This window comes from Strix aluco, chromosome 4 (assembly GCF_031877795.1).
Source record: "Strix aluco isolate bStrAlu1 chromosome 4, bStrAlu1.hap1, whole genome shotgun sequence".
In the NCBI taxonomy this organism is placed as follows: Eukaryota; Metazoa; Chordata; class Aves; order Strigiformes; family Strigidae; genus Strix; species Strix aluco.
The window spans coordinates 70,980,884-71,003,058 of NC_133934.1; the positions used below are offsets into that span (position 1 = coordinate 70,980,884).

A 22,175-nucleotide genomic window follows, 5' to 3' on the forward strand; every position below is an offset into this window, starting at 1 on the left:
TACAGCATCAGGCAACCGAATTCATCTTACTGGAAAAATATTTATTTTCTTTTATTCAGAGGAGGTGCAGGTTTCTTTGAAATTGTCTTTAGAGAAAGACACATCATATCATCAACGCAATAATCTCCATTCAAGCAAAGATAAATCACTTGAGCCAGATTCCAGTACTTGTCTTGGGCCCTGAATGCTAATGTTCATTACTAGAACAGCTCTGCAGCACTATGCTAAAGGACGGCTTGATCTCCAGGCTGCCTAATTCTTCCTGAGAAACAGAATTTCCATCCCTGATGACTAGTGATACGGACTCCTCCTCTGGTGCAAAGGGAAAGAAAAGGAGACAGGTGCTTAGGTTATATTTCTGTATTTCCAGCTGTTCTGCACTACAGTTTATCTCGAGCAGATCACTTGGGCTTTGTGCTCTACACACTTCCACACAGTGATGGTGTAGGAGGGGACAGCCCATCAATAATAGCAGAACACTTGTTTTGTCCCCCATCCAGGAACTTGAAGCATTGTGTGAAGAATTTAAGAGCCATTGCAAACATCTTGGGATAGCACTAAGTAACTATCAAGAGTAACCAATGCAAATATTAATTCTGCTTAGGAAAGAGAAGCAGAGAGAAAAATAATTCAGTTCTGTTAATTTAATGGAAATTCAAAAAATCTGAGGGAAGAAAATAAAAATAATCCATGAGTGGTTGTCTCCCTCTCTGTGGGGAAAAGAAATAAGAATCAATTTAGCTGAAATGAACTGGCATAACATCACTAAACAAGTTTGGCCTTTGCATTTATTATTGCCAAATACTTCTAACTGAGGTCCTGTAACAAGACCTCTTTCTCATCAAAGGCCCTACCATTAGCATCCTCACGAGAGTCTTGAGATACAGGAACACTATTATCTTCATTTTCAAATGGAGAATAAAGGCAAGCTGAGGCTCAGTGGTTTCCCCAAGGTCACCGCCGGTGACTGGTAACTGAACCCAGGTTTCAAGTCACAAGCAACTGACTTTGCACTGCTCTGTTCTTTCTCTCTTTACTTTGCCAAAGGGCCTCAGTGTCACTGAAAACTTCCTCCTTGGTTTACGTATTCACTGACAAGAAGAAAAGAATCCATAAATTATTCTAAAGGTGCTGGGATAAGAAGCACCCTCCCACCCCTGCACTCTGCGCAGCTGTTCTCACCCGAAACAGCACAAGCCTTGACTCCCATAAGTAAGAGCAGAATAAGGCCCACAAAATTTTAGTTTGATTATGAGGAAATAAGTCTGGAGGCAAAACCAGACAAAGCCTACATCGACTGGTTTTCTCTTCAGCCTTTCATTATGTTTCTAAAACATGTTGACCTCAATCCAAACCACTATTCACCAAAACCCTGAGTAACAGAGTGCTTCAATTGCAGACTGTGTGCAGCCCCCACCACCACCTAGATAACCCAAGAGTTTTATCAAGAGGCACTGGTGTCTTACAGAGCCTTAATAATTGTCTGGAACTTAACTTACTTCCATTCTTTTTTTCCATAACTTTATATATTCCCCTGATATTGGATGTTTTGTGCTCCTGTAAACATAAGAAACATTTTTAGCACTTAGCTCAAGACCTCTAAAGCCCCTTTCTTGGTTTCTATGATACGTTTTGACACATGAACTAGGACAGATCTACCTAAACTGTCTGTTTCAATTGCTTCTGATAAGTCATTGCCATTCTGCACCCAGACACAGACACTCTGGATTAAAAATGCTCCATTTCTTTACTTAATTTTGAAACTTTGAAAGGTGAGCAAGTCACTCAAAGGTTTACGCATGGACAAAGCCACACAAACATGAGACTTTGGGTGTAGTCCTGTATAGGACAAAATTCCATAAACCTTCTCTCGCTCACTCTCATACAAGGTTGAAGGGCCTGCTGCAGTCTAAGCCCCAACCCTCACCTCAAGAAAATATTCAAACCCACCTTTAAATAGCATTTCTTAGCATTCTCCTGTTCCCACCTTGATCATTGCCAGGCACAAGGGGTTTTTTTCCTCCATGGATCACGGGCCCTACTGTTCAAAAATAGGACTAGGTTTCAAGTAGTGTGACATTTCTTTTATAATTCTCTCTGGATCATATTGTCAATCTCTTCATAGCAACAAATGTTGGGTACCTCTGTCTGTGTGTGTTGCTTGTTTTAATGAAAAAGATTTCCAGGTGATAACATGATTCAAGGAGTCCAAGTTTTAGCAAAGCAAGGCAGCAAATATAATGGAGTTCAGATAAATTTGTATGTGTAGTCAGCACTGCCAGTAGTTTAAACTTCTCACTCTCATCATGTTTTTAAGAGCTGGCTGTATGACAGAATATTTCTATTCTTCCTAAACTAGCTGTTTGTCTGGAAAATATACTGTTAGTTTGGGAGAAATGCCTGTGGTAAAATTCCTCTAAAAAGCCTCGTTGCCTCCGCATTTCCTCTTTGGGTGGAGTTTTTGTTTACCTTAATTTGCATTTTCAAGCATAAAACGATTAATATAGCACACCAAGAACTGCCAGTAGCAGTAATCACAGCAGAGCTTTAGATAAACTAGAGATAAGTTAGAGTACAGGAACACAGTAACAAATTACAAAACTACAGACTGCAGTTCAGTTTACTTAAAGGAGTTTTCTCCCCTCCCAGCAAGAACATATATTTAGCTATTATTCAGGTAAAGTATTCTTAAGGGCAAACCTGGTTTTCTCGATCATATTGACAGCTTTTTGTAATGCTAATCTTCCCAGAGTAGAAGGATGAATTGAAAGTCAGGACTGTGAGTCCTTTTCAAGATCCACTATTAGACTATGAAACCTCAATTCTCTTTTTCCAGGAGGATATGGTTAAAATAATATTTATTTTTCATAAAAAGAACCTCGATGGAAATGTCTACACAAGAACTAGTAACAAGCACTGAATCCTAAACTATAGATTAGCCCTGTTTTCTCAGTGTGCATGTAGCTACTGCCACGTACCCTGATCCATTACCAGACCAAAACCAGACTGGTTTTTGGCATTCAGATGCAACAGGATGAGCACATTTGCAAGGGGAACCACAGACTGCCTTACGTTAAATGCCATTCCCTGCCTCCTCCTTGTATATCTTGAGCTTTTCATTTCATTGCATGTATTTCCAATCGGTGGTTTGAATGACTTCTCGTGGGTTGCCTGCAACACCACTTACCCGTATCCCAGGTAATCAAAACCCTACCAATAAAATTGCTGTTACATTTCAGGGCTGGAGGTCATTCCTCAAATAAGCGAACACCCAAATACATGCGTGGAGCTAAGGAGGAATGAGATGCCATGACTGAGCCAGACAAATCATCTTCCTAGAACAAGAAGAAAAAATAGACAGACCTCACTATCCCTTTGCATATTTGCCTGCACTTGTAGCAGCAGGTCAGTGAAACTGAGGTCAGAGAGCACTAAAGTTTTGACACACAGCTTTTCTAAACATGGCAAATCTTGCTCCCATAGAACTGCACACCTCCCAGCTCTGGACTGGTGAGACCGAGGGAAAGTGGAGAAATTCCTGCCCTTATCCCTCCAACACTAGGCGAATTGGCACATTTAAACTGCATCTAAACTACCCAAAATGAACAGATGTATTTTATTCTTTTAATACCTAACTTATTTGCTTCCTGGTGTTATATTATTTGCTGAAGACAGCTGCAGACATAAATAAGCTTTTTTCCTTCAGCCAAAATAAATAAATATTTATGACTAATTAGGACTTCCCTTTCTTTGCCGTGAGGGTTCACCTGGCTGAACTGCTGCAGTAAGAGGCAACGCAGTGAGGCTGAGCCGAGCAAGGCGAGCAGCCATACGTCCCAGAAATGGGTAGCAGCCGCTGTGCCTCAAACCACAGGAAGAAACCAGTAAACACACAAACTTCATAGCAACACCAGCCTTCATCTGCAGAGTCATTAAGGGCAAGCAACACTCCTCCTGCCCCACATCGTGGCTCTTGGGGTCAGAGCAGCAGAGACAGCTTTGGCACTCGCTACAAGGGGTTGTGGGACAAGCTTCCAGGGGCTTATCGCGAGAGGATCAAGAAACAGTCCTTTGGGATCTAGAGGCCAGAAACCCGCACTGGTGGCACCTGCCTAGTTTTGGAGCCCTAGTGTGTATCATCTGCATGAAGGCACTGGTGAATGTACCCATCTGAATGTGCACTGGCAGTATTTCACGGTATAATTCATATACTGCTGCACAGAGGGACCAACCCTCTGCTTCTCTGCCTCAAGATTATTTTTAAATCAAAGGAACCCACAAAAAAGTACTTTATACCAAATACTTCCCACTGTTAGTAGTTACAGAGCCAAGGGCTTGAGTTTTGTACAAGGATTTCATTAGAATGCATATCCTGCTATAGTAGCATTGCTATACAGCTATTCAAAACCAACTTATCACAAGTTATTCTGCTGAATACAGCGACAGAGAAGGATGCCTGCATTTTGTCAGACCCACATTCCCAGTCTCAGCTGCTGTAGGAATTTTAGTTAAACCACGGTAAAGCACTCTTAGCAGCAAATTTTTTCCAAAATAGCTCTGGTAATAGTCAAAGGGGAAGCGAAAACATGAATAATGTAAATGCTGACTTGCTGAAATACCTTCCCATATTTCAAACACAAAATAATACCAGTGATTTTGAAAGCAGCCTAAACCTTATAGAAAACGGGACATCTAGTGGCACTGCGCGGGAACTGCGGCACGGAGGGGACACGATGTCTCCTCAAACCCTCTTCCATGAAGGCTGTGACAAAGTAGAGGAATAACAGTGACAGCACATAAGAGTCCTCCAAAATCCTGACACACGGCAGAGAGTTCATGCAACAATTTCCCTTTCTAAAGAATTCAAAAAAATACCACCAAGTGATCAGGCAGGTATTCCACTTGATGGGTTTTTCGTTTTATCACATACTTGCCCTTTGCTTCCCTTTCTCCCCCAAAATCAGTGAAAAGGTTTACATGATGCCATCCCACTGCATCTGAATTGTGCATTCAGACTTCGAAATACCATGGTTTTGCCATTATTTGTAATAAATTAAAGCAGAGAGCTCTGGTGTTGGAGAAAAAGAAAGGCTTTGCTTACCTATGCTATCTCCTACACATCCTAGTATTTGATCTCAGAATACTTTTGTTTACTCAGCATTCCCAGCAGCTGTAGGCAGATCCCCCGCTAGCTCTGCTCTCCTCAGTCTGAAATCGTGAGCAGGTTTCTGTAAGTCAAATGCTCCATACCGATAGCTAATCTCATGCTAAGTTTGTCTTTAACACAAGAAAGCTTATTTCTGAGCTGGAAATGGACCCAATACAGATGCAGTAGGGTCAATGGAGATAAAAATAAAAGGTCCTGAGGTTTCGGATGTTTTTTGTCATCAGTCCTTAATAAGACTTTGCATTTAAGTTTGGATTATGGGTTACACATTGAGGAAAGAGATTTCATGCCTGAGAAACTGCATACTAGCAAATCCTACAGTAGTGATGTACAAATAAGGAGAAAACAGTAAAGCCTGTACATCAGTCAGGTTACTTCAGTACAGACTCCAACGAAAACCATCACAATTCATAAAAGCATTTCATTTCTCCCTCTGCACTAGCACTGAATAGAGTTTCAGCACTTTCTAGCATCCAAATAACTTCCTTCAAAGGAAAGATGAAGGGGGAAGGATTTTCACAACAGTGAGCTGTCTGTACAGCAGAGTCAGATTTCAGTCAAGAAAACCTTTTTTAATTTGATATCTGTAAAAGACATCAAGCAAAACTGCTTTCAATTGGCTATGCTCAAAGGACTGCACTAAACTGGAGATACCAGATTAAATTAAAAAAAAAAAAAAGACTATTTTAAATTTAATTTCTCTTTAAATTAACATTGCACAGTTTCAAGATTATGCACTTACTTTAAAAGTTGAAGTATTTCTACAGAAGCTCACAGGTAGTATTTCTATTCTCAGAGCTGCAGGCTGAGGCAAGCAAACTGATTAGTTTGTTACACATCTTCTCACATCAAACAGCTCTGCTCTGTCACAAGCATTTGTTGACGCTTGAGGTCTTTTACTTTCTAAAATGTTGCCACCTTCCCGTTTTCCATGGAGCCTGCTGTTATTTACAGTGCTTGTGGCAGAAAGGGGAGGTTGAAAAGGAAGTTTGTTTGGGACCTTAGAGCTACCAGTAGAAGCCACCAACTTGCTATCAAAGGGGGAAACTTCTGTGGGTTCCTTAAGCAAGTTTCCTCAATGCATCTCCTAGTAACCAGGCACCCACATGGCAGAACAAGCTTGAGTGACTGTAAACACTCCTTTCCCCCTAAGCTTTCACCTGTTTTTCACACAGCAACAGGACAAGGGGAAAAAATGCTGTGTTTTCGCTGAGCAGAAGGACAAATTGCAAGCTTTGTTTACCTGGCATTATAACACACTTTGTGGCAACCTTCTGGGTTTCTGGCCAGCATTTAAGCAGCAGATAACAGTGCACACAGGCGTGGCTCTAAGCCACATGAGCTCCCCACTGGTGATCCCCACCAGGGGCTTGTGTTGTATTCCTGTCAGTAACTCTGACTTTCTGCATGCTCAGAGCCAGTTTATGCCTCAGTTTCCCCATCTGAGGGACTAGGGTAGCAAGATTTTGCCAAAGACGGCAGCCAGGAGAGGACAAGCAGTGCACACGCAGACCAGGTGCAGCACATTTCCCGCCCCTCCCTGGCTTTTTTAGCCATGTACAAGGTGATTGAACTCAGCTGACTTTGAATGAGTTACATGAATACAGGGCTGGTGTAGAGCTGCAATGAATCATCTTTTCCTCCATGCTTATTCCTTGCACAATAATGTATTGCAGACCTCTAATTCCTTTGCTAAGCATCCATAATTTTCTGACAGCTGAAGAGTCTCTAGGGATTTCATATCTGAATCAGGGCAACAGACACAGACAGGTCAGTTAAAGCAGACTTCAGTAAATCAGAATTACAAAATTTAAAGACTTCTATTTTGACCAAACTGTGCATTTTAACACAGAAGTTATATCACTTCAACTACTGACAATTTACCCTAAGTCAATCTTAATGAGATCATTTTGTTAGGAGCTTATGAAAAACCCATAGAGATATACTCTCTTTTTTCCCCAGTTTTAAAGAGGGCACCTCACTCTAAAGCAAGACTTGCCTCCCTCCAGCAGGAGGGTGCTCAGCTGTGCTCACAGACAGAAAAACCTCTGCACAAACACCGAGACCCCTATAGAAGTGCTGGGGAGCATGCTAACAGACCCCTCCATATCTCCTCATGTGCTGGCTTGGGGTGCCCCTGATAGATGTAGGGGTGTCGAGGGCCTCCCTTCCCATGCCTAGCATGATGTGGCCGATTCCTCTTCAAGGGTCTGGAGGTGAAGATAAAGGCAGCAAGTCTCCTGTGCAGCCCCAGGGCCTGTCTCATGCCCAGATTTGGCAAAGGAAAGCAGGAGAGGTCTCATTATCTAATGCTTTGTAAAATCTCACTATTTTCCTGGATATTATTTGGCTGAAAAAGACAAAAATAAAACAAACCATGGGCCTCTGATCTTCCCTACACATCAGAAATCAAGTATGGCAAAGCACATATATACACCATCTGCTTTTCTTAGATGGCCTCTGACCTGGGCCCTTCCACCTCTCTGCATCCTTACCTGCTTCTCTTCACAGACACCCACCAGGGTGCTCCAGAGGGCATCGCTACTGCCCGGGTCAGCAGGTAAGACCACAGACACCCCTCCCCAGCCCTCACCTCTCTCCAGCAAACCTGTCCCACTCCTCTTAACCTCTCAGTTTCCACCCTCCCCTGCACGTAAACAAGCCAGCTCCCCTCTCTACTGGCAACACCCGTATTTCATCCTACTCCACTCCATCTCCTGCCCACCCTTCACGTCCCACATGGCTCCCTGTGGCCGGCAGCATCTCACAGGGCTCGCAGAAGCAGCCCTAGGCTATCCCAAAGAACTGGGAAGCTGGTGATGCTGTCATAATATGAAGGTCTGAGCTTGGTTTTGGGAGGCTTTTATCAATTTCAGCATGGGAATATTGAGTTTTCATCACGCGTCTGATGTTACATGGCATTCACGTCATGTAGAAAGGACCAGTTTGAGTACATCAATCACCCCAATGAAAGAGAAAACAAAAGAGGAAAAGTATACGCCAGTGATCTTTTCTCGCCAAGCAGAATAGCTAAACTTGTCTTCAGCAATCAATCAAGGCTCTAGCAAAACCTGTTCTACCAAAGATAGATGATCTTCTGCAATAGAACAGATACCTCTGAAAACTTCATTAACATTTGTTAAGACAAAGAGTTGCCTCTTGACAGTCTCCTTAACGCAGCATAAATTTTAATAAGGCATGCATAAACGACCAGCTACAGTGCAGCTCACAGACTCTGCTGAGCTTTAGGAAAACAATTCTCTATGGCTCCTTTTCACCTCCTGTCCTGGCACTGGTGAAAATCTGCTAATCACACGTGGGAGAAACAGCAGCATGTGTGTGCAGGCTCCGGATCTGGTTTTAAGTTTACATCCATCATGCTCTTCCTAATAATAACTTGTCTCACATCAGCTGCTACAAAGTCACTTAGACAATCCAAATTGCTTTTTTGAATCATTAACTGGGTACCAAAAACACTATTAAAAGGGGACTGTATTAAGGTCAGAAGCAATGGATAATTTTTTTCTACAGGTACTTGGTAGGATAAGGAAAAAAACTCTAGGTCATTCTGTGCTTATTAGGTCAATACAAAGATACTGCAGACAAGCCATGGAATTAATTTTTAGCATTATATTTGTGGTTTGGTTTTTTTTAATCTTGGTGTATTGGGTGTTATGGATCACTTTGTAAAACAGTTTTGATATAGCTGACATACTTTTAGATTTCTACAAATATTAGTACTGTACCAATTGAAAAATTAGAACTTGTACTATATTATCAGGCACACTGATTATTAAATTCTGATCTCTTGATAACACTGATAAAGAAACAGCTCACAGTAACATTAATCTATATGAAGGATACCCAGGCATGTGAAGGCTCACTTCATTTGGAAGGAGAGTACAATAAAACCTAAGTTCAAAATGAAAAATAGATATGTAAGAGTGTAACAGAAACATCTCACTTTAAAGAGTTTCCCTTGGATTCAGCCTCCCTCACTGCCTTACACTAACACAGTTCCTCTTTAACAAACCAAAGTAAGGTTCATTGCTTTTAGTCACTGTGGCTTGGAGGACTGCCTGAGAAGATCATTAAGCAGCCTCTGCATGACCACCGAGGTACTAGGAGAAAGTGGCCTCCCAGCACGGCGGGTACAGCTCATGTGGCACGCATCTCTCACCCCAATTCAGCAGTTCATGCCACTTCAGCATATACGGGGCTCCAGTCTGAACAGGGGAGACTCATGTCCCAGGGCAGACGCAGTCTGGGGTCATGAAAAGCTAAAGACGAGAGAAAGACCCTTGGATGAGACCAGTCCAAAGCACCAGGCAGGTGGTGGGAGACAGGCAATGAAAGAAATCCTCACATTTGCTGTTACCATCTTTTAACAACCTTTCCAGTTCATATTCTGTCTCCTGACTGCGCTACCGAAAATTAAATCAAAGGCAGGCAACTGAGTACTTTTTACTATACATCGATTTATCTTAAACAGAGCATGCCTCACTGGCACGGGAACACACCAAGCTTGTGATCACCCCACTGCAGCAGTCTGGAGAGAGAGGTTGTGTTAGGAGTTACTTCACCAATGGCTCTAGAAAATTTAAGCACAAGGAAAATAATATTTACAGCAAGGAAAGCGGGGTCTAACATTCAGCAGGAGATGCACGCTAGCACACACCAATTCCCAGGTGTTAAATAGGTGTGAGTATGCCTTGGTGATCACAGTAGACTCCCAGTTAATTCAACATTTAAAGGTACTGAAAACATTATATTGAATCTTCTTGGAAGAGCAGAGGTGCCATTTACTAACGTAGAGATTAAGTAAAGCCTTGTGCACAAAGACTGGAATGAAAAGTAATTTGGTTTTCTCCATCATCTCATATCTTCAGCAAGCAGGAACTTGGTCTTTTAACCCTTTTTGCAAAGTGCTGTTTCTGTCAAGACAGGTTCAGAAAAAGGGTGCAACATTAATTTCTAAAAAACACACACAAAAACAGAAGTAATAAACTAAGCAGAGTGAGGACATATGTTTTATCCTTGATTGTTAAAAAAAAAAAAAAAAAACCCAAACCAGAAAAAGTGGAATATCATTTTAAGACCATTGCTATTGACATGGTCTGTTCTGAAATCAAAAATAAAGTACATGCATTTTCAGAGAGAAGCCACCTGAAGCATATGCTGCTGAATTTCACTAAGTCACTCTGAAAATATGTAACGGTTGGATTTGTGAGACTTTCCTTAAACAATTCCTCCAATAATTCTCTAGGTCTCTCATAGAACTGAATCGTACTTCAATTTTTATAACTATGTCAAGTAACATACTCCTCATTTTCTAAAACTTTCAGTCATTACCATGAGGGAAGCTAAAATATCAATCTAAGAAAAAAAATTTCTTCTGTAAGCCCAAATTAGATGGACGATCATATTCTATATTGAAAGCTTTGTGCATTTGGAGTCCTTTCCAGCTATCTGAAAAAAGGATCAGGTCTTTTCTGCACAAGGAGTAAGATGCAACCACAAGGCCTTGATTGACAACATTCTTCCCTTTCAAACTTCTTCCTTGCATCATGGGATCTAGAGAGCTTTCTAGAAATGGAAACACATTTGTATCCACTCACCCAAGTCCAGGAGCTGGGACTCTCAAACGAGCACTGAATCTTCTGAGCACGATGCAAGCTGCAGGAGCTCAGATGTACCAGTATGCCTGAACGGAAAACCTGTTTGGCTGAAGTCCCACCAAGGCACCTCAAAATGGGTCTTAAATGACTGTCAGAGTTTTGATAGCCCTCTACAGAGGTGGATTTTCAAAGTAAAATTCAAGAGATGCAACAACATTTGAAGGGAAGAAAAAGAATAAAGAGTTTCTTGGGAATGCCGAGAAATGAAGGCTACTGAGCAGGTCTTGCACAGCTGTGGCTGTGAGTAGAACTACGCTACATGTCACTGTGAAAATACTCATACCAGGTTAACCACCAGAAAAAGGAATAGGTTGTTGTATTTGTTTTAGAGTATTTGCAAATGCCCAAAGTAGGACATTTCTGGAATATGTCTTCAGGCCTCACTGGAAACGATTTTGATCCACTAAACCTTTGTGTCTTTTAATCTAAAGATGGGAAAAGAGGTGATTACATAGCCAGTGCCTCTTCATAAAAGCATAGCTTCATTTCCTCTTGTGCACTGTCTAGTTTTCAACACGTAAACATTGAGCTTTGTGTGTTTTCCTTGGGAGAATATTTCTTGACTTAACACACCTTATCATCAAGTACTTTCTCCTACTATTAGTTTTACTAGTCCCTATTTGTACTCTGTGTCATCATGCCTAGTTACGGATTATGCTAAATAAGACATCTTCTTCCTCAGTGTTCACATCTTTCAAGTATTTGCAGATGATGGTGTTCCCCTATAGCTGCCAGCTAACAAAAGCATACATATTTAACTACTTTATTCCTTCTTTCTAAATTCCCCAAAGGCTTTTCATTGCTCTGATCTGAATTCCCTGTGGCTGCCAACAACAGCTCAATAATGAGGGGTCCTGACAGCGCCCAGCATGTTAGGGCTGAACAGAAAAGAGACCTTGCCCCCTCCTCGGACAGGATACCTATGCCTATGCAGTTCAGCAACACACAGGACACTTCTGTTGCTTTGTAAACTCAGGATTAATTTACTACTAATGATCACATCTTGTATTTCTCTTGCCCTGCAGTTTATTTGTTTACGTCTTCCCAAGATGATTCATCTGGCTAATCTTTCAGGGCCTTTGGCTTACTTCTGACTCTCCTCATTGATTAAACAAAATGATGCACGTCTTTTGTTGTGAAGTTGGACACTGGGAATTTAGTAACTTCCCAGAAGAGCTCTGGACAGTGGGACAGGCACTCTTTGCGCAAGAGGTGGCCCGCCCTCCTCTCTGAGCAAAAGGACAAGGGGCTATCGGCAGCATCAATCTACATTTGGAAAAATAATCAGATACAACATCAGCACAGAAGAGCTTGATCTCCATTCATCTTTCTGCCCTGTGACCAGAGAGGAAGGTGTTGCCTCCACAGCTGTGCCCTAAAATCCATATCAAGAAATGGAAATTCATGCAGATGCTTGATGCCACTTGTGTGTGGGATGCCAAACAACTCCCCCGCTTGTCCTTCCAAATTACATTGCAGGTGACAGCATTGAAATATAAAGATTACTTACAAGGAGCACTCATCTTACTTGCATTGGAAGTTTGGGGTATTGATTCCTACACTGCAGGTATTTGAGAAATCAGGATATTTGAGATACAGTACTAGTACCAAAGCAAAACAAAGCAAAGAGCTGATAATCCTCGGACTTCCAAATGTTTAACTGAGTAACTCCCCCAAACTCTTCTGTTGCACTGTGTTGGTGTGAAATGCATATATGTCAGAGGAAAACCATCTATTAGTTTCCATTTTCCAAATAAAGGTAACTCAGCCTGAGCCTGGTCAGTCACGTTTGTGAAGAGTCATTACAAAAGTCAGATTATCTCTACTCCATGCACTACAGTAAGAATGAAGTGCTTCTGCAGATCAAGTTATTAAAAGTGCCCTAACATTCACATGATTTGAAATACTTCAGAGATACTTATCTGCAAAGTCAGCTGGGTATAAAGGTAATCCTTTTGTGCTCATGCAGAATATGCTTTACAGTTTTATGGCTACTTATATTAACTGAGCAAAACCATTAGCCACTCTTCTTTCTAATCACTAACGTGATGCCAAAGTCATTCCCACCATTTTTACAGAGGAAGAACAAGGAAACCATATAGGTATGAGGTTGACTGGTCACAGGCAGTAAAACCTATGCAGTACTGTTTTCTCACCATTTTCCCACAACTTTGAAAAATCCCACCCAAGAGTGCAGAAGGGCAACTGGAGCATCAGGAGGTAGCATGGCAGAACTAGAGAGAATTGAGGCTCTGGCCCTCATCCATGCACCCACTCTGTGGGAATTTGACAGATAGTGTTTCCTTCAACTGAGCTGAATTTGTCCTTGTCACCCTGTGCGCTGAAATCTTCCTGGTGCAGGAGCACGCTGGGCATGGGGGAGAGCTGCCATTCCTGCCTGCATGGCCCAGTTTCAACCCCAGGCTCCAAGAATCACAGAAGGGCTGCCATGGCCAGTGGAAGCCACAGTCTCGACTTCACCAGCTCCTTCCAGCTGGCTACAGACAGCAAATCCTCATGGTCTGAGGTGTGTGAGGCAGGATGGCATCAGCTCCAAGCCTCCTGTACTAGTAGCCCAGATACAATGGCCTATATCTCACAAAGCCCCTGGCAAGTAGGACTGCATGTTGGGACAGCCTGTACAGGAGATGACTGGGACCATAATGATACAAAGAAGAGACTGACACAAAGCACAGCATGCAACAGTTCCAAAAGCTGGCAACGAAAAGCCAGGGCCAGCCAGATGGAAGAAAAGCCTGAGCAATGCCAACACCCTCTGGAGGAAGGCTGCTCCCACTTGCTTTTCATGTTACCCCTGCACTCTCAACAGGTTATTTCCCTCATATCCAGCAGTGAGCAGAAGGAGAAGAGGGCTCAGATTCGCTGCAGCAAGGGCTGGGGAGCCAGAATAGCGTATGGGCACTGCTGCCTCTAACAGTGGCCTCGTCCTTGCAGCACGCTGCCTTGCAACAGAGAAATGCATGGCAGGCGTGAATAAGGCAGAGCGTGTACTAAGAGGCACTTGTTCGAATTAGCAGCATTCTGCCCTGTAAAATACGCCCCATGGCAACGCTGGAGACCTGGCTGCCTGCTTTTCTGCAGCCAGACCGCCCCCAACAGCTGCTGTCTAAGGTGCCCTAAAAAAAGAACCCCCAAACCCCTTGCATTTAAACAAGAGCACCAGCTCCTTGCATTTAAACAAGAACACCAAAAGATTTTCCTTTTGCCAACTTAGTGCACAGCTGTTAGCACCTATCCTTAACTTCTCCACATGTCCTTCCTGTAAGGAAAAATCCGTGTCCACCCTTTGCCATGGTGTAGAAACTCACTGGAGAGCTTTACTTCTTTGCCCTGCATAAGTGCAAGGTGGTTCACTTTGGTGTCTGCCAGTTGCCACCTCAATGGCTCAGTAACCTCAAGCCTAATGTAGTGCATTACTGAGCAGCTTGCCTCTGTCTCACAGACCCAGCAGGTATCTACATGCCATTCCAGCCATCAAAAGTCATTCCAAAATCCCCCTCACCGATTTTTGTACTGATAAACATGGGAACAGTGAGAGGCTCTCGTAAATAAATGACTGGATCAAAACTGGTGTCAGGGCACAGGTCATACACAACCATGGAGGGTGCACCATGCCCCAGGCCTCTCCATACACAGCCCGAGGCCACCAGCCCCAGGCAGTGCCAGGGGAACAGCCGTTGCTGTGCTGGGGCCAAAGCGGTCCCTGGGGACATCGGGGATGGGGAGAGGCCAGCCTGGGATGTTGCCAGGTCTGTCCCCACCTACGGGGAGCGAAGGCTGCTTAGCATTTTAGTCATATGAGGGAATAACTCCTGTAGAATAAAAGGAGGAAAACTGGGTTAGATGTGGTTAAAGTAAAAAAAAAGGAAAAAAAAAAAAAAAAGTCATTCAAAAAGGTGAGTGTCTTCTGTGCTGGAAAACGCTAAATTCAAAACTGCTCTAATCGGGTCAAATTCAGATCTCCACATGCCAAAGCAAAGCCACCATTCTCTCTTCTGCAAAGAGGGCCCCAGGGGAGTTTTATAATACTTTGTTACAGAGTAAAAGCTGCAGGGCGAGCTCACCTTCAAATTTCCCCTGAATTTTGCGCTGTAAAACGTAGCGACTCCGGAGGGAGCAGGGGACCAGCGGGCGGCCGGGGGGCAGCGTTCAGCTGGGCAGAGCAGGAGCGGCGGGGCGGGGTGAACCGGCGGCGGCCCCCGGGGGCTACCCCCGTCCCTCCCTGCCTCCCGCCGCCTGGAGAAGCGGCGGACTTACCTGCGGGGCGGCCCGAGGCGGCGGCTCCGGGCGGCTCACAGCTCCCGGCACGCACCCCAGGGCTGCCGCGGCGGCGGCGGGCGGCGGCGCGGGGGGGCGCCGGGGGCGCTGCCCGCCGAGCCCCGCAGCTGCCGGAGGAGCAGGCAGAGCAGCAGCAGCAGCAAGAGCAGCAGCAGCAGGAAGAGCGCCAGGTAGAGGAGCAGGTTGAGCTCCCACTCCATGCCGCCCGCCGCTCTGCTCGGCGCCCCGCCGACCGCCCGGTGCTGATGCCGGTGCCGGCGGCGGCCGAGCCGCCGCTCCTCTCGCCGCCCGGAGCCTCCTCCTCCCCTGCGGCAGGGCAGGGCGGCCGGCGGGAGGAGAGGGGCACCAGGCGCCCGCGGAGCCGGTCTTGCCTTCAGCCCCCGCCTCTGCGGCCCCTCCCTGCCCGGGCAGGGCAGGCCGGGGCAGCACCGGGCAGCAGAGGGCACCGGCCTGCGGGGCGGTGGGCGCAGAGGGCACCGTGGCCGCCCCGCGACTTTGTGGGCCCGTGGTCCGAGCTGGGGCGCGTTGGCCGCCGGGCTCCTCCGACACTGGTCCCCTCTTACAGCAACGATGCTCCGAGACCAGCCGTCGCCACCAAGAGAAGCTCGCGGGGGTGACTCGCTTCAACACGGAGCCTCCCATCCAAACCAAAATGCCCACGTAGCAGTACGGCTGGTGGCATCCATCTTCCCGAGCTGCCCAGCCCGCATTTCACACGCATCCACCGGCACAGGCCAACCAGCTCTGAATTTCGTTGGTATCAGAAAATGTCCCTCTCCTTGAAGATATTTGAGAACCGTCCCCTTGGCCAGGAGCAAAAACACTTGTCAGATACTGCCATGGGAATAGAAAAGTTACTCAGATTTTTAGCCACTTGACTCAGATTTTGGTGAACGATATAACTGTGATGGACCCACCATGACTTTTGCCTTGAAGGTGATGAAAAAACATACTTTAAAAATACCAGATGCCCTTTATCGCTAACAGCCGGCTGTCAGTCAGGTAACAGAGCCACCGCCCTCAGAGCTGAGGGACACACCAGGGTTAGATCTGTCACGACCCAGCAGCTCCCACACCAGCTTTTGGAAACGCTCTGCTCAGTGCATGAGCCTCCAGACTTAAAAGACAGATTAGCGAGGAGTGTGATCGCAGCGGTGGCTCACTGGCCTCCTCGGGACAGCAGCACCAACTGGAAAAAAAAATCAGACACATTTCACACTCTAAGACTATTGCATATGATCTCCCTTTGCTTCTCCGTGCTCCCCACAGAGCACTAGTGCACTGAGGCTGGAGGGGAGCGGATGAGGCGAAGGGGGTGGAGGGATGTCAGCTTGCTGCTATCCTCAGGGAAAACCCTGCTTGCACTTTTTGGGTACCATCTGTCTGCTTGCCCATGTGATTCATGTCAACTCAAGACACATCTCCAATGCCTCCATGGTTTTATAAGCATCGGAACTGAAATTTCACAGAGTGAACATAAGCACTGCTGCATATATTGCAAATTTTGTCTGGGCCATAGGAAGTGTGCTACTTCCTGAAAAAATACACCCAAAAAAATGCATAAATTCTACTTCATAAAGCCTCCCAAATTCTTGAAATAATTATAGCAAGCTTGAGCTAAGGAGACAACTACGTATTGGGTTACCATTTCACACCAAATCTTCTATCCTTATTGGACCTCTAGAATAATACTTCATAATAATGCTCAATAAACAATTTGAAGCAATTTGGGAAAGTGATCATTCACCTTTTCTTGAAGTAGCAAAACTTCATTTTGGCATATTCATCAGTACTATAGAAAACACTATCTGGCAGAAGAAGGAAAGGCCAGCATCCATCATTCTCCAGTGCTCACACATCCCGGCTCTCTATTCTCTCAGGCACAAAAATTAGCACTTTCCCATTCCGCTTGTATTATTAGTGAGGAACTGAGCAATTCAAAACACAGTTTTCTTATCTAGCATTGATTCATGAGGAACTGAGAATTAGGAACTTTGGGAAATATGGCAAGATTAACGCTTACATTCGATACACACAGAATATTGATGAGAAGCTCCATGGGAGACAGTCTGCCCTTGTGCAAGAGACACTGGTGATACAACGCCTTGTGAGTGGCTGTTGTGCACGAGAGCAGGTACTTCTAAACCGTGCTTTTAATCTTTAACAATGACTGAATTTTAAGATACAACTGTAAATGTGAAATGGTATTTAAAATCGGCTGAACCAACAAATATATACATTGTTTGGGGGGTTGTTTGGGAGTTTTATGACCAAACGAGAATTCTGAAATTTCTTAAAGCTGTACGGAAGAGAAACAGTTCATTTTCTTTTACTATTGATATGTTTTGTAATCCTATACCTAAATAATACAGGTTGTTTCTTTTAGTCTGTAAAGGAAAGTATAACATGCAACCTAAATAAGCAGGAATGCTAGAATTCCTCCCCAATCCTTACTCTTCATATAAAGAAGCAGTCAGGCCCTACAGAACAATGGCAAGAGAATTACTCAGAAGAGGCATATGCGTAAATTTTCTAAAATGTATCTTCTGATGTAAAAGAAACATTTTAGTATCAAGATTTATTAGTCTCAAAAGAGGTCGTCCGTATAGAACAACAAAAAGACTTGCCTGGAAAAGATTATGACTTTCACTGTTTTAAGTAATCAGGTGGTCAAGACTAATTTCTGGTTTGTAACATACTTGGAAGCTGAATAAGCAGGAGAAATAATTGAAAGGAGGCATTCTGATTTAATGGTTTAACTTGATCACTTATTATTTATCCCGCTTATCCTGGGGCTGATACTACCTTCCCTGTAATAGCATCAAGACATGCTGTTCTAACATGGTTACAGCTGGCGACGCTGTGCGTGCACAGTCAGATTTTCCTCGCACGTTTGTAACCAAACATACATATTCATTCAGTTATCACTCTGCGTCACGATGGCGCTTTGGAGAATCCAGGAACAGGGATGATACTGGTTGGTTAGAGCTGCAACACTGGGCAGATTCAGTTCATAGGCAGCAGACATCCAGGTCACGTTATCCAAGCGCTCCATAGGTACTTTTTCCACCAGTACACCAGCAGCGGGGCAATCTGGCATTCAAGGCTAATAGAACTGGGGACTGTGAGAAGGGTGGCCCAACACTGAACTGAATTATTCAAGATAATCCAGGTTTCAAAAGAGAAAATTATCCCCCGATTTTCTTAAATGTGCTATCATCTCTTACCGGCCAGACATGACCTATAAGCTTTTCAGTAATCTGGATTTCCTCTTGAGTTTTAGGAGTATCAGTATGTGGGATGTGATCACACGTATGTGATATCAGTAAACATTTTCTCTCTTCTTTTCCAACAGAAAAAAAAAAAGTTTCCAAATCGATATTCACTTCAGTTTCACACTCCTGAGTTCTTGTATCAAGTCAATATTTAAGCTGTCTGCCAAGTAATATTTAAGACCAGGATATAAGAAAGTGCTTTTTCTTTTTACAACAATTTTGATTTGTTTTTGCCTACTCTACATGAAAGCAAACTATAGTTTCTACTTTAACATGAACATTTGTTACTTTCTAAGAGATCTGAAAATGCTTTTAAAAGGTTTGAAAATCTTAAACAACACTAAATTCTTAACCCAGACATTGGTTTTGTATGTTCAGAGCCTTCAACTCTAGCTGTAATAATTTTGGCTTAACATGACAATTAACTCCAGCAACTGTTCTCACTTGAATCAATAAAAATCATGAATGCAGTTTGTCTGGAGACAGAGAAATTGCAGGATGTGGAGACAGCAGACCTCTCAATATTTTGCTATTGTGCTGGGACTCAAAACTGCAGATTAATTAATTTCAATCACACAGTGGCAGGACAGCACTTCGGCCATTGCAGTAGCTCTTCCGAGGACTACAGAGCAACACAGGCAGCAGTAGCAGCAAAAAAAGAAGAGGTGGAATTTCTTTCACCCAACTTCATTGCTTGTCTAGAATCCAGCCTTGCAAATACTTCCCACTTTCCCCAAAGGATTGCTGAGAGCTGGGAAGTGCTGAATGCAGCACTGTATACAGGATCAGAACTTTTGGCAGGGGTCTTTGGCGCAAAAGCTTTCTTTCAGAAGAATAATAAACCCCAGGAGATTATGGGAAGGCTAAGTATGGGTGGAAACAGCAAGAATATTTTGGGGTTTTACTCCAAAATCTAGATGATGGAAGATGATCAAACACACATCCAGCAAGTAGATGAAGCAGAAGTTATTACCAACTTGCTTTAAGCTGGTATTTGGATGATTTGGTGACAGTTCTGGGTCCCTTTTTTTGAACAAAATTACTTTAGCATATATATTAGGCAACTACTTTCCTAAACTTTAGCCATGCAAGCTGTGACACCTTCCTTCTAATAAGTAAGGGACAAATACGCTTGTGGCTGTGCTTCAGATCAAGAGCTTGTTTAAGTGCTTCTCTGGATCCGGGCCAGAATACCCCGCACCTCACTGCATCAAGCTGGTGCGTAAGCTGTACCGCTCATGCTTTAGTGATTACCTGTCCTCCCACCCCTGTGGAACTGTACCTGTTTCAAAGCCTCAGAGGCTCTCATAAAAACAAATTATAAATGATATTATTACATCTGTGCGGAGCTTTTCTTCCCAAACAATCTTATAAGCTGAAATACCGTACACATCATGTTGCGCATGTATGGGTAGATGTGTATACTGGAGGCACTGGAGAGCAGGGCTTGCAGCTAACCAGCGAAGGCACATCACAGTTAAGGCTACCATGAAAAGAGGAGATCAATTTATTTATTTATTTTTATTAGGCCATAAAACATGGCTGCTGGAAGCTTGCTGTCAAGATGCTGAGATTCTGATGCAGTTTGTTTTTTTCTTCAGTCCTCCAATGTGATTTTACCTCCTGGCTTAGTTCAGGAAGATAATCCAATTCAAGCATTTCAGCCTACAGAGCATTCACCTCAAAGAAAGAAACACTTCTATGTGGGCACAATAGATCATTAGGCTCTTCTTTCTGACAACTCTTGCTTTAGCCTAAGTGCCTGTGATTTATTCACGCTGCAGTGTAAAACACTCATTCCTTTTCTTTCTGGTTTCGAACACCCAAAGTATTTCTATGACTTGATTACAATTGTAACTCTGCCTTTCACGGTACAGAAAAGTAGCAATTGCTCAACTTCTAGATCATTAACCTCTTATATTGACCTTATTTTCCATGAGTCTGCTTCAGATTTCCAGTGCTGTGATTTTATGCCTCCTTAATTTGTGCGTGAAATTCTTTACCCTTCCTAGCATATGGGCCTGCACAAAAGCTGCAGAGCAGACTTTGTGCAAAGAAGATGCAATGAATCAAAGGAGATAGATGATTTCCAGCCACCCCCACCCCCCCATCTTGGTTCCCCTGGAATTACATCCAGCTCCTCCTGAAGTTCACCATCAACTTCTCTGTGTACTAATCTTGAACAGGACCAGCATCAGAAGCAAAAATCCATCATACCTTCCTCCCCAGCAATAAAGGTATAATTAGCACTTCTGGAAATGTTTCTGACAGAACGTGTATTAGTGCAAGAAAACCTAATGGAAATGACTGACAGCACTGTTGATTGTTCTGGTTTACTGTCAAAAATGTAACTCCTTTGAAAATACTCTTTCAATGAAGCTGTTATAAAACTTCTTTTGCAAAAAAGCAATTGCTGTGATTTGCTAAACAACAAGACTGCAACTTCTCACCAGCACAAACACTGTCACTCACCTCTGTTAAGAGGAGTGATGCCAAAGGATGCGTTGCCACCAGCCTGATGGATCGAGGTACATGATGGTTGCAGCAAGAGCCAGGACAGGAATTTTTCCCACTTGAACCCCAAGCACAGATCTCAGCAGAAGCCCAAATTGACAATTTTGTAATTGATGGAGAGTAACATAGTTTAGAAGGCTCCCATAAACAATACAAACCCTTTCAAGGTTGTTGATAGTAACTGAGGAGTTTCAGAATTTAACCCCAAGCCTTCACTAATGAATAGTACCACTGAATTTAAACAATAAAAAAAAGTAAAACCAAACAGAATTTCTACCTAAAGACTGCCAGTTAAACTCCAAGGAAAATACCCAATCAACCATATAGCTGCAATGAGAGAGAGCCTTACACCAAATGTTACCATGTTCGTGGCTAAAGAAAAAGTTGCGTTATATTATTTTGTTCCTTATTGTTGCTTCACATGTAGTGCCAATTGGGAAAATTATTTGCTTATTTTTGTCCCTACAGAAAGAGGGTCTTTTTGTAATCTCATCAATATTCTTTTACACCAAATATTTGTGATTAATTTATCCTAATCTGAAAATTAAAATCAGCATGGAAAAATCAGACAGCACTTGTCCTCACTCACGCAAACCTGAAGTTTCTGAAATGTGACTCATTTTTTAGTTTGCACTAGAACTTCAGTGTATTAACAAGGTTTAAAAGACAGTATAACTGAGATATTTCAACAATTTTGTGTGAGAAATGTTAGTGTCTGGGGTTTAACATTGGTGGGAAGATACTGCAATTGATTTTGTTTAAACTCCAACTAAAAGCCAATCGTTAAAGGCCTTGAGTTTTTACTTACGGGTAACACCTCAGAACAACAGGAAAGGATGTTCCAACAGAATTGAAAATAACTGGGAAGGATGTTCTTCTGACAAATTTGAAGCTTTTGCTGCATTTTTGTCTACAGCACTAACTGTCCTGCTCACGCTACCAGCTTGGCTGCTTTCGAGGGGCTGCAGGAGCATGCACATCTTGAAGACTGGGCATTACAACGGCGTTAAGCATTCCAAATGTCTGGGATGCCTTTTTTTTTTCATTCCAGATGGCTTCCGCGACGACCGGCACTTTGTTACGATCCCACACGGCCTCTGTCCCCTCAGCCGCTGAAGACGCGCGGAGAGCCCCGACAGGGCGGCTACTCCAACAGCCCCTTCCCAGGCGCAGCTCTGAGCAGCGGACCTCCGAGCCGCGGCTTTTAAGTTGCTCCTGCGGTGAAACACGTCCCTGCGCCCA

General features: G+C 43.6%; 1 protein-coding gene across 1 annotated transcript in view; it reads right to left on the reverse strand.

The window, feature by feature from the left end:
- ANXA5 (annexin A5) overlaps positions 1-21,945 on the reverse strand; it is a 51,116-nt gene extending 29,171 nt beyond the window's left edge. Inside the window, exon 1 of the mRNA XM_074823586.1 lies at positions 21,742-21,945. The gene's annotated coding sequence lies outside the window, so the exon portion shown is untranslated. The remainder of the gene's footprint in view (positions 1-21,741) is intronic.
- Between the last annotated feature and the right edge of the window lie 230 nt (positions 21,946-22,175).